Below are 13,349 nucleotides of genomic sequence, written 5' to 3'. Positions count from 1 at the left end.
CCCATCCCACCCCTCACCCACTCCCACTACACCAAGTCTGTGTTACCCATCTCACTCCTCACCCACAACCACTACACCAAGTTTGTGTTCCCCATCTCATCCCTCATCCACAACCACTACACCAAGTCTGTGTTCCCCCATCCCTCCCCTCACCCACTAACACTAAACCAAGTCTGTGTTCCCCCATCCCACCCCTCACCCACTCCCACTACACCAAGTTTGTGTTCCCCATCTCACCCCTCATCCACAACCACTACACCTGGTCTGTGTTCCCCCATCCCACCCCTCACCCACTCCCTCTACACCAAGTCTGTGTTCCCCCATCCCACCCCTCACCCACTCCCACTACACCAAGTCTGTGTTCCCCATCTCACCCCTCATCCACAACCACTACACCAAGTTTGTGTTCCCCATCTCACCCCTCACCTACTCCCACTACACCAAGTTTGTGTTCCCCCATCCCACCCATCACCCACTAACACTAAACCAAGTCTGTGTTACCCCATCTCACCCCTCACCCACAACCACTACACGTAGTCTATGTTCCCCATCTCATCCCTCACCCACTCACTCTACACCAAGTCTGTGTTCCCCATCTCACCCATCATCCACAACCACTACATGTAGTCTATGTTCCCCATCTCATCCCTCACCCACTCACTCTACACCAAGTCTGTGTTCCCCATCTCACCCCTCATCCACAACCACTACACGGAGTCTATGTTCCCCATCACACCCCTCACCCACTACCACTACACCAAGTCTGTTTCCCCCATCTCACCCAACACACACTCCCACAACACCATGTCTGTGTTGCCCCATCCAATCCCTCACCCACTCCCACTACACCAAGTCTGTGTACCCCATCTCACCCCTCACCCACTCCCACTACACCAAGTCTGTGTTCCCCCATCCCACCCCTCACCCACTACCACTACACCAAGTCTGTTTCCCCCATCTCACCCCACACCCACTTCCACTACACATAGTCTGTGTTCCCCATCCCATCCCTCACCCACTTCCACTACACCATGTCTGTGTTCCCCATCCCATCCCTCACCCACTCCCTCTACATCAAGTCTGTGTCCCCCATCCCATCCCTCACCCACTCCTTCTACACCAGGTCTGTGTTCCCCCATCTCACCCCTCACCATCATCCCAGCATGGCTAGATATCATATAACTGTGCAAAGCTCCAGCCTTCATACATGAAAGAGGGACAGGAAAGAACACAACACGATGGAAAATAAGAGAAAAGACTAGGACAGTAGGCAATGAATAATACTACAGGTATATACAAATGTGCATAACTTCTAATTTCATGGCGGACATATACCTATACTGTGACTTATACATGTACAAAAACGTCAAACGTCGTAAACAAGAGGCCCGTGGGCCTTAACGGTCATCTGACTCATGGCACAAAACAACAAAGTCACAGTATAAAGTATTGGTTAACGATTAATATATACAATACAAGGAACTCCTTAGCTGAATATGTAAGTTTCTGAAATAGGTAAATGTCATTTGTTGAACAAACTTGGTAGCCCTTCATCCATATATGGTTGTAACCCATTTAAGAATTAATATAAGGAGGAGTCAGATTTTAAAGCCAAATTTCAGCAAAGCTCCCATTTTAGACTTCCACCGTACTATCCCAATGGATCTTAGCTCGGTCCTTTATAAGATATGATTGTCCTCACCTAAATTTCCCCCTTCTGAATCAATCAAAACCCCAATTTTCATTGAGATCGGAGACTGAACCTTAAAACAGGAAGTGGGCCAGTGGCCATCTTGGAATACCAAAATCTTTACGAAAATGTTTGCATGTTGTTCCTCATCAATTAAAACCTCTATAGACCAATTTTCATTGAGATTGGAGACCGAAACCTGAAAACAGGAAGTGGGCCAGCTCAAATTAAGGAAATTTGGCCTTTTGGAGACCCACCCCTCAGCCCCTAGGGGTCGGACCAGACTCATTTATATAAAATATGATTGTCCTTTCCCAATGATGTTTCACACCAAATATGGATAAAATTCATCCAAGGATGAAGGAGGAGTAGGATTTTAAAGCTAAAATTAAGAAAATTTGCCCTTTTGGGGCCCCACCCTTCAGCCCCTAGGGGTCTGACCTATCTCATTTATATAAAATATGATTGTCCTTCCCCAATGATGTTTCACACCAAATATGGATGAAATCCATCCAAGGATGAAGGAGGAGTAGGATTTTAAAGCTAAAATTAAGAAAATTTCCCCATTTGGGGCCCCACCCCTCAGCCCCTAGGGGTCTGACCAGGCTCATATATATATATAATATGATTGTCCTTCCCTAATAATGTTTCACACCAAATATGGATGAAATCCATCCAAAGATGAAGGAGGAGTAGGATTTTAAAGCTAAAATTAAGAAAATTTGCCCTTTTGGGGCCCCACCCCTCAGCCCCTAGGGGTCGGACCAGGCTGATTTATATAAAATATGATGGTCCTTCCCTATTAAAGTTTCACACCAATTATGAATGAAATCAACCCAAGGATGAAGGAGGAGTAGGATTTTAAAGCTAAATTTAAGAAAATTTCCCCATTTGGGGCCTCACCCCTCAGCCCCTTGGGGTCGGACCAGATTCATTTATATAAAATATGATTGTCCTTCTCCAATGATGTTTCAAACCAAATATGGATGAAATCCATAGAAGGACAAAGGAGGAGTAGGCTTTTGTATAAATAGTGTTACGCACAACACACGGCGCACGGCGGACGGCGCACGATGACGGACAAAACAAGATGACAATAGGTCATCCTGACCTTCGGTCAGATGACCTAAAAATGCCTTTGGGACTGATACACAAGTGCAACTTATCAGCCGGAAAATATGGTTGTGGGTGTTAGGTGACAAAGCCAAACACTCTAACTATACAGGTGAGACTACAAACACATCAAATAAATGACAAACACATTACATGTTGAGTAAATTTTATTATAGATGATAGAATATTAGCATCTGTTGAATATCTAGTACACTGTATATAAAATAAATGTATGAATTAAAAATATAGTATGAATAGACTTTAAAAAGCACATCATATAAGATGACATAACAACATTACCATATATAACTTTATAGATAATGTTGATAACAACAATAGGTTTTTATGGCAATAAACAAAACAACACCTGTAAATACACAAGGTTTTACATTGCTTGTAATGGAAGTTCATACTAAGTTTGTAGAATTGAGCAAAGAAGCAATGTAATGATATGACATTACATCACCTGACAGAATACTGGATTTTGATTGGCTACACACATAGCTACTATTTGCAGTAGTGCCCAGGCAAGCGGGCACTATTGAAGTGGCGCGAAATGGAACGTGAATGTATTGTGACGTAACCATTACATGACGTCATTATAAAGTTGCGCTTCGACCAAGACTTCAAGATGGCGGACAGGCTGTTATGTGCAGGGATAGGAGCAAATATTGCTTTTCTACAAAAGACAGTTAATCATGTTCTATATTGATCTATTTTTAAATCTTCGTGAAGCTGAAACCCATTTTATAGAATCACAGATTTCTGCGACAATTCATATGTTGTACTTTTAATGTGACAACGTGGTGTGGAAATGAAAATAGCATTGCGAGGTGTCGCCTGACGTGCTTCTGTTACGATGACAAGAAAATGGGTCTCATGTGAGGGTGATGTACTAAACCCATGATTGGCCTGGTTGAGAGGGCACCATTGCCTCATAGTATTGTCTTTTGATGGAATAGTGCCCTTGCCTTTGGCTCCGGCACCATTCCATCCCTCGACAATACTATGAGGCAATAGTGCCCTATCAACCAGGCCATTATAGATAACAAGAGGCCCATGGGCCTTAACGGTCATCTGACTCATGGCACAAAACAACAAAGTCACAGTATAAAGTATTGGTTAACGATTAATATAAACAATACAAGGAACTCCTTAGTTGAATATGTAAGTTTCTGAAATAGGTAATTGTCAATTGTTGAACAAACTTAGCTCTTCATCCATATATGGTTGTAACACATTCAAGGATTAATATATGGAGGAGTCAGATTTTAAAGCCAAATATCAACAAAGCTCCCATTTTGGACCTCCGCCGTACTATCCCCATGGGTCTTAGCTCCGCGGTCCTTTCTAAAATATGATTGTCCTTACCTAAAGTTCTTCCTTCCGAATCAAATAAAACCCCTATAGACCAATTTTCATTGAGATTGGAGACTGAAACATTAAAACAGGAAGTGGGCCAGGGGCCATCTTGGAATACCAAAATCTTTACGAAAATGTTTGCATGTTGTTCGGTATCAATTAAAACCCCTATAGACCATTTTCATTGAGATCGGAGACTGAAACCTGAAAAAAGGAAGTGGGCCAGCAGCCATCTTGGAATACCAAAATCTTTACGAAAATGTTTACATATTGTTCGGCATCAATTAAAACCCCTATAGACCAATTTTCATTGAGATCGGAGACCGAAACCTAAAACAGGAAGTGGGCCAGCTAAAATTAAGAAAATTTGCCCTTTTGGGGTTTCACCCCTCAGCCCCTAGGGATCGGACCAGACTCATTTATATAAAATATGATTGTCCATCCCCAATGATGTTTCACATTAAATATGGATGAAATTCATCCAAGGATGAAGGAGAAGTAGGATTTTAAAGCTAAAATTAAGAAAATTACTCCATTTGGGGCCCCACCCCTCAGCCCCTAGGGGTCGGACCAGGCTCATTTATAAAAAATATGATTGTCCTTCCCCAATGATGTTTTATAGCAAATATGGATGATATCCATCCAAAGATGAAGGAGGAGTAGGATTTAAAATTTCCCCTTTTGGGGCCCCGCCCCTCTGCCCCTAGGGGTCGGACCAGGCTCATTTATATAAAATATGATTGCCCTTTCCCAACAACGTTTCACACCAAATATGGATAAAATCCATCCAAGGATTAAGGAGAAGTAGGATTTTAAAGCTAAAATTAAGAAAATTTGCCCTTTTGGGGCCCCACCTCTCAGCCCCTAGGGGTCGGACCAGGCTCATCAATATAAAATATGATTGTCCTCCCCCAATGATGTTTCACACCAAATATGAATGAAATCAACCCAAGGATGAAGGAGGAGTAGGATTTTAAAGCTTAAAATAAGAAAATTTGCCCTTTTGGGGCCCCGCCCCTCAGCCCCTAGGGGTCGGACCAAGCTCATTTATATAAAATATGATTGTCCTTCCCCAATGATATTTCACACCAAATATGGATGAAATTCATCCAAGGATAAAGGAGGAGTAGGATTTTAAAGCTAAAATTAAGAAAATTTGCCCTTTTGGGGCCCCACCCCTCAGCCCCTAGGGGTCGGACCAAACTCATTTATATAAAATATGACTGTCCTTCCCTAATGATGTTTCACACCAAATATGGATGAAATCAACCCAAGGATGAAGGAGGAGTAGGATTTTAAAGCTAAAATTAAGACAATTTGCCCATTTGGGGCCCCACCCCTCAGCCCCTAGGGGTCGGACCAGACTCATTTATATAAAATATGACTGTCCTTCCCTAATGATGTTTCACACCAAATATGGATGAAATCAACCCAAGGATGAAGGAGGAGTAGGATTTTAAAGCTTAAAATAAGAAAATTTGCCCTTTTGGGGCCCCACCCCTCAGCCCCTAGAGGTCGGACCAAGTTCATTTATATAAAATATGATTGTCCTTCCCCAATGATGTTTCACACCAAATATGGATGTAATCCGCCCAAGAGTTAAGGAGGAGTAGGCTTTTGTATAAATAGTCTTACGCACGACGCACGGCGGACGGCGGACGGCGGACGGCGCACGGCGCACGGCGCACGGCGGACGGCGCACGACGACGGACGAAACACGATGACAATAGGTCATCCTGACCTTTGGTCAGATGACCTAAAAAGTTCCTACTGATAAACATCAGCCCCACTAACCGATACTTTGGTAGAAGGAACATTGTTTTATTTCCTCAAGAATATTTTATACGGAGATAAATTAACAAGAGGCCCATGGGCCTTAACGGTCATCTGACTCATGGCACAAAACAACAAAGTCACAGTACAAAGTAGAGGTTAACAATTAAAATAAACAATACAAGGAACTCCTTAGTTGAATGTGTAAGTTTCTGAAATAAGTAAATGCCATTTGTTGAACAAACTTGGTAACCCTTCTCCATATATGGTTGTAACCCATTCAAGGATTAATATAAGGAGTAAGATTTTAAAGCCATATTTAAGCAAAGCTCCCATTTTGGACCTCCACCGTACTACCCCCATGGGTCTTAGCTCGGTCCTTTATAAAATATGATTGTCCTCACCTAAAGTTCTCCCTTCTGAATCAATTAAAACCCATATACCAGTAGACCAATTTTCATTGAGATATCGGAGACTGAACCTGAACACAGGAAGTGGGCCAGCGGCCATCTTGGAATACCAAAACATTTACGAAAATGTTTGCATGTTATTCAGCATATATTAAAACCCCTATAGAACAATTTTCATTGAGATCGGAGACTGAACCCAAACAAAGGAAGTGGGCCAGCGGCCATCTTGGAATACCAAAATATTTACGAAAATGTTTGCATGTTGTTCGCATCAATTATAACCCCTATAGACCAATTTTCATTGAGATCAGAGACTGAAACCTTAAAACAGGAAGTGGGCCAGTGGCCATCTTGGAATACCAAAATCTCTACGAAAATGTTTGAATGTTGTTCGGCATCAATTAAAACCCCTATAGACCAATTTTCATTGAGATCGGAGACCGAAACCTGAAAACAGGAAGTGGGCCAGCTAAAAATAAGAAAATTTGCCCTTTTGGGGCCCACACCTCAGCCTCTAGGGGCTGGACCAGACTCATTTATATAAAATATGATTGTCCTTTCTCAATGATGTTTCACACCAAATATGGATGAAATTCATCCAAGGATGAAGGAGGAGTAGGATTTTAAAGCTAAATTTAAGAAAATTTCCCCATTTGGGGCCCCACCCCTCAGCCCCTAGGGGTCGGACCAGGCTCATTTATATAAAATATGATTGTCCTTCCCCAATGATGTTTTACACCAAATATGGATGAAATCCATCCAAGGATGAAGGAGGAGTAGGATTTTAAAGCTAAAATTAAGAAAATTTGCCCTTTTGGGGCCCTGCCCCTCTGACCCTAGGGGTCGGACCATGCTCATTTACATAAAATACAATTGCCCTTCCCCAATGATGTTTCACACCAAATATGGATGAAATCATCCCAAGGATGAAGGAGGAGTAGGATTTTAAAGCGTAAAATAAGAAAATTTGCCCTTTTGGGGCCCCACCCCTCAGCCCCTAGGGGTCGGACCAGGCTCATTTATATAAAATATGATTGTCCTTCCCCAATGATGTTTCAAACCAAATATGGATGAAATCCATCAAAGGATGAAGGAGGAGTAGGCTTTCGTATACATAGTCTTACGCACGGCGGACGGCGCACAGCGACGGACAAAACATGATGACAATAGGTCATCCTGACCTTTGGTCAGATGACCTTAAAATGTATAAAGCATCATCTGGCTTTTTATTTCAGAAATTTATTTACTATGCAATTATCGACCTATTTTCAGGTGGATACGGTGAGTTATCAACCCGAGTAAGTGATATATCCCGAGGCCAGAGGCCAAGGGTTATATAATTTTCGAGGGTTGATAACTCACCATATCCACCTGAAAATAGTTTGATAACTGTTTTATTATATGACACTTGCATGATATTAACCCGGCTCTTCAAAAAGACTTTCTAAACAACAAAAAACAGGATGATATTTGCAATCTTTCAGTTTACAAAAGTAGTGACATGTAGTATATGGTAAATATCCAAATGCTTCTTGCTAACAGGGTAGACTGTTAGAACCGGAATATTTTATCAACTGCAGCCCGTCTGGCATTCTTGAACGTTTTCCATAAATTAAAGTTTGCAATTGATCACCGTTGATCGCAGTAAACTTGCTGCCTTCCGCCACATCTGTTTCCGACTATAATAATGACGTCACAATAGATTTTCCCGACGTCATTGAATGAGGGAAACTCCCGTTACGCTATATTTGGGTATGACTCGACATCAAAGGTGATTATGACGTCACTTCTCAAGGGAGTTTTCCTCGATCTATTTTTGACACAGGTTACTGGACTCACGAGAGGTATCTGGACTGAGTCCAGTAACATTGCGTGCTTTTCGCCGCCAATTTTGGGGTTGATATCACAATTGATGAATAATTCTGAGAAACGTATGGGCCAATCAAAATACAGCAAAAGCACCAGTCATATAACAAAATGTATATTCATTATAAATTATCCATACATGTATATTATGCATTTTGATATGTAATACAATATTTCATTCTATATGATTTTCTTATAATACCAACATGAAACATTCACAAAACAGTTGAGCAGTTGAACAGTAAAGAGCTCACAGTCTGGTGTCAGGGCCAGAGTAACTCAGGCTACACCACACATCTATATGTTATAGAGCTCACAGTCTGGTGTCGGGGCCAGAGTAACTCAGGCTACACCACAGATCTATATCTACACCACACATCTATATGTTATAGAGCTCACAGTCTGGTGTCGGGGCCAGAGTAACTCAGGCTACACCAGACATATATCTGTTATAGAGCTCACAGTCCGGTGTCGGGGCCAGAGTAACTCAGGCTACACCACACATCTATCTGTTATAGAGCTCACAGTCTGGTGTCGGGGCCAGAGTAACTCAGGCTACACCAGACATATCTACACCACACATCTATCTGTTATAGAGCTCACAGTCGGTGTCAGGGCCAGAGTAACTCAGGCTACACCAGACATATATCTGTTATAGAGCTCACAGTCCGGTGTCGGGGCCAGAGTAACTCAGGCTACACCAGACATCTATCTGTTAGAGAGCTCACAGTCTGGTGTCAGGGCCAGAGTAACTCAGGCTACACCACACATCTATCTGTTAGAGAGCTCACAGTCTGGTGTCAGGGCCAGAGTAACTCAGGCTACACCAGACATATATCTGTTATAGAGCTCACAGTCCGGTGTCGGGGCCAGAGTAACTCAGGCTACACCACACATCTATCTGTTAGAGAGCTAACAGTCCGGTGTCGGGGCCAGAGTAACTCAGGCTACACCACACATCTATCTGTTATAGAGCTCACAGTCCGGTGTCGGGGCCAGAGTAACTCAGGCTACACCAGACATCTATCTGTTATAGAGCTCACAGTCCGGTGTCGGGGCCAGAGTAACTCAGGCTACACCAGACATATTATATATCTGTTATAGAGCTCACAGTCCGGTGTCGGGGCCAGAGTAACTCAGGCTACACCAGACATATTATATATCTGTTATAGAGCTCACAGTCTGGTGTCGGGGCCAGAGTAACTCAGGCTACACCACACATCTATCTGTTATAGAGCTCACAGTCCGGTGTCAGGGCCAGAGTAACTCAGGCTACACCAGACATATTATATATCTGTTATAGAGCTCACAGTCCGGTGTCGGGGCCAGAGTAACTCAGGCTACACCACACATCTATCTGTTATAGAGCTCACAGTCTGGTGTCGGGGCCAGAGTAACTCAGGCTACACCACACATCTATCTGTTAGAGAGCTCACAGTCTGGTGTCGGGGCCAGAGTAACTCAGGCTACACCAGACATCTATCTGTTATAGAGCTCACAGTTTGGTGTCAGGGCCAGAGTAACTCAGGCTACACCACACATCTATCTGTTATAGAGCTCACAGTCCGGTGTCGGGGCCAGAGTAACTCAGGCTACACCACACATCTATCTGTTATAGAGCTCACAGTCCGGTGTCGGGGCCAGAGTAACTCAGGCTACACCACACATCTATCTGTTATAGAGCTCACAGTCCGGTGTCGGGGCCAGAGTAACTCAGGCTACACCAGACATCTATCTGTTATAGAGCTCACAGTCCGGTGTCGGGGCCAGAGTAACTCAGGCTACACCACACATCTATCTGTTATAGAGCTCACAGTCTGGTGTCGGGGCCAGAGTAACTCAGGCTACACCAGACATCTATCTGTTATAGAGCTCACAGTCTGGTGTCGGGGCCAGAGTAACTCAGGCTACACCAGACATCTATCTGTTATAGAGCTCAAAGTCTGGTGTCGAGGCCAGAGTAACTCAGGCTACACCACACATCTATCTGTTATAGAGTTCAAAGTCTGGTGTCAAGGCCAGAGTAACTCAGGCTACACCAGACATATATCTGTTAGAGAGCTCACAGTCTGGTGTCAGGGCCAGAGTAACTCAGGCTACACCAGACATACATCTGTTAGAGAGCTCACAGTCTGGTGTCGAGGCCAGAGTAACTCAGGCTACACCAGACATCTATCTGTTATAGAGCTCACAGTCCGGTGTCGGGGCCAGAGTAACTCAGGCTACAACAGACATCTATCTGTTATAGAGCTCACAGTCTGGTGTCGGGGCCAGAGTAACTCAGGCTACACCAGACATCTATCTGTTATAGAGCTCACAGTCTGGTGTCGGGGCCAGAGTAACTCAGGCTACACCAGACATCTATCTGTTATAGAGCTCACAGTCTGGTGTCAGGGCCAGAGTAACTCAGGCTACACCAGACATATATCTGTTAGAGAGCTCACAGTCTGATGTCGAGGCCAGAGTAACTTAGGCTATACCAGACATATATCTGTTATAGAGCTCACAGTCTGGTGTCGGGGCCAGAGTAACTCAGGCTACACCAGACATCTATCTGTTATAGAGCTCACAGTCTGGTGTCGGGGCCAGAGTAACTCAGGCTACACCAGACATATATCTGTTATAGAGCTCACAGTCGGTGTCGGGGCCAGAGTAACTCAGGCTACACCACACATCTATCTGTTATAGAGCTCACAGTCTGGTGTCGGGGCCAGAGTAACTCAGGCTACACCAGACATCTATCTGTTATAGAGCTCAAAGTCTGGTGTCGAGGCCAGAGTAACTCAGGCTACACCAGACATCTATCTGTTATAGAGTTCAAAGTCTGGTGTCGAGGCCAGAGTAACTCAGGCTACACCAGACATATATCTGTTAGAGAGCTCACAGTCTGGTGTCGGGGCCAGAGTAATTCAGGCTACACCAGACATATATCTGTTATAGAGCTCACAGCCTGGTGTCGGGGCCAGAGTAATTCAGGCTACACAAGACATCTAGAGGAAATCTTTTATACTGATAGTGGCAGGGACATCTTTTACAGTAATGACATAAAATTTATAACACATATTCAGTGTTATATAGAAATGTTAAACAAGGAACGGCACATTCAAACAATTTAAACTCTGGAATGTTACATATGTTTGGTTAATACATAAAACTACAATCAAACCTTTGGTACTATACACTTAACAAATCTTACCAAAGTAACTATTAAAAATCATTGTAACCATACCAACATAGATAACATTGTAATACTAAACGGATGTTCCTCTATACTTCAGAAACCTGGTAATATAGTGTCACATCATTTCCGTGTGCTGAAAATCTGGGATATGAAAAACTTAAACCTATATTCCTTAATATGACCCCTCCAAACATTTATTTCTAGCGGAGGGAGTGGGGGTTTATTGCAAGTATGCCATAAGGAGGGGGGGCTTATTACCAGTATACCTTAGGAAGGGGGGCTTATTGCTAGTATACTGTAGGTTCCTACTACCACTCTCTCCCCTCCTAACAAAAGGAAATAACATACTACCGGTTCCTACTACCACTATCTCCCCTCCTAACAAAAGGAAATAACGTACTACCGGTTCTTACTACCACTCTCTCCCCTCCTAACAAAAGGAAATAACATACCACCGGTTCTTACTACCACTCTCTCCCCTCCTAACAAAAGGAAATAACATACCACCGGTTCTTACTACCACTCTCTCCCCTCCTAACAAAAGGAAATAACATACCACCGGTTCTTACTACCACTCTCTCCCCTCCTAACAAAAGGAAATAACATACTACCGGTTCTTACTACCACTCTCTCCCCTCCTAACAAAAGGAAATAACATACCACTGGTTCCTACTATCACTCTCTCCCCTCCTAGCAAAAGGAAATAACATACCACCGGTTCTTACTACCACTCTCTCCCCTCCTAGCAAGAGGAAATAACATACCACTGGTTCCTACTACCACTATCTCCCCTCCTAGCAAAAGGAAATAACATACCACCGGTTCTTACTACCACTATCTTCCCTCCTAACAAAAGGAAATAACATACCACCGGTTCTTACTACCACTACCACTATCTCCCCTCCTAACAAAAGGAAATAACATACCACCGGTTCTTACTACCACTCTCTCCCCTCCTAACAAAAGGAAATAACATACCACCGGTTCCTACTACCACTATCTCCCCTCCTAACAAAAGGAAATAACATACCACCGGTTCCTACTACCACTATCTCCCCTCCTAACAAAAGGAAATAACATACCACCGGTTCTTACTACCACTCTCTCCCCTCCTAACAAAAGGAAATAACATACCACTGGTTCCTACTACCACTATCTCCCCTCCTAACAAAAGGAAATAACATACCACTGGTTCCTACTACCACTCTCCCCTCCTAACAAAAGGAAATAACATACCACTGAAAAACATACCAGTTCTACTACACTAACAAAAGGAAATAACATACCACTGGTTCTACTACCACTCTCTCCCCTCCTAACAAAAGGAAATAACATACCACTGGTTCTTACTACCACTCTCCCCTCCTAACAAAAGGAAATAACATACCACTGGTTCCTACTACCACTATCTCCCCTCCTAACAAAAGGAAATAACATACCACCGGTTCCTACTACCACTATCTCCTCTCCTAACAAAAAGAAATAACATACCACCGGTTCCTACTACCACCTCCCCTCCTAACAAAAGGAAATGAAATACCACTGGTTCTTACTACCACTCTCCCCTCCTAACAAAGGAAATAAATACCACTGGTTCTACACATCCCCTCCTAACAAAAGAAATAACATACCACTGGTTCCTACTACCACTCTCTCCTCTCCTAACAAAAAGAAATAACATACCACTGGTTCCTACTACCACTATCTCCCCTCCTAACAAAAGGAAATAACATACCACTGGTTCCTACTACCCACTCTCTCCCCTCCTAACAAAAGGAAATAACATACCACTGGTTCCTACTACCACTCTCCTCCCCTCCTAACAAAAGGAAATAACATACCACTGGTTCTTACTACCACTCTCTCCCCTCCTAACAAAAGGAAATAACATACCACTGGTTCCTACTACCACTATCTCCCCTCCTAACAAAAGGAAATAACATACCACTGGTTC

This window comes from Argopecten irradians, chromosome 3, assembly GCF_041381155.1.
Source record: "Argopecten irradians isolate NY chromosome 3, Ai_NY, whole genome shotgun sequence".
Lineage (NCBI taxonomy): Eukaryota > Metazoa > Mollusca > Bivalvia > Pectinida > Pectinidae > Argopecten > Argopecten irradians.
The sequence above is the reverse complement of the archived record's forward strand: the minus strand, read 5'-3'. Positions refer to the sequence as shown.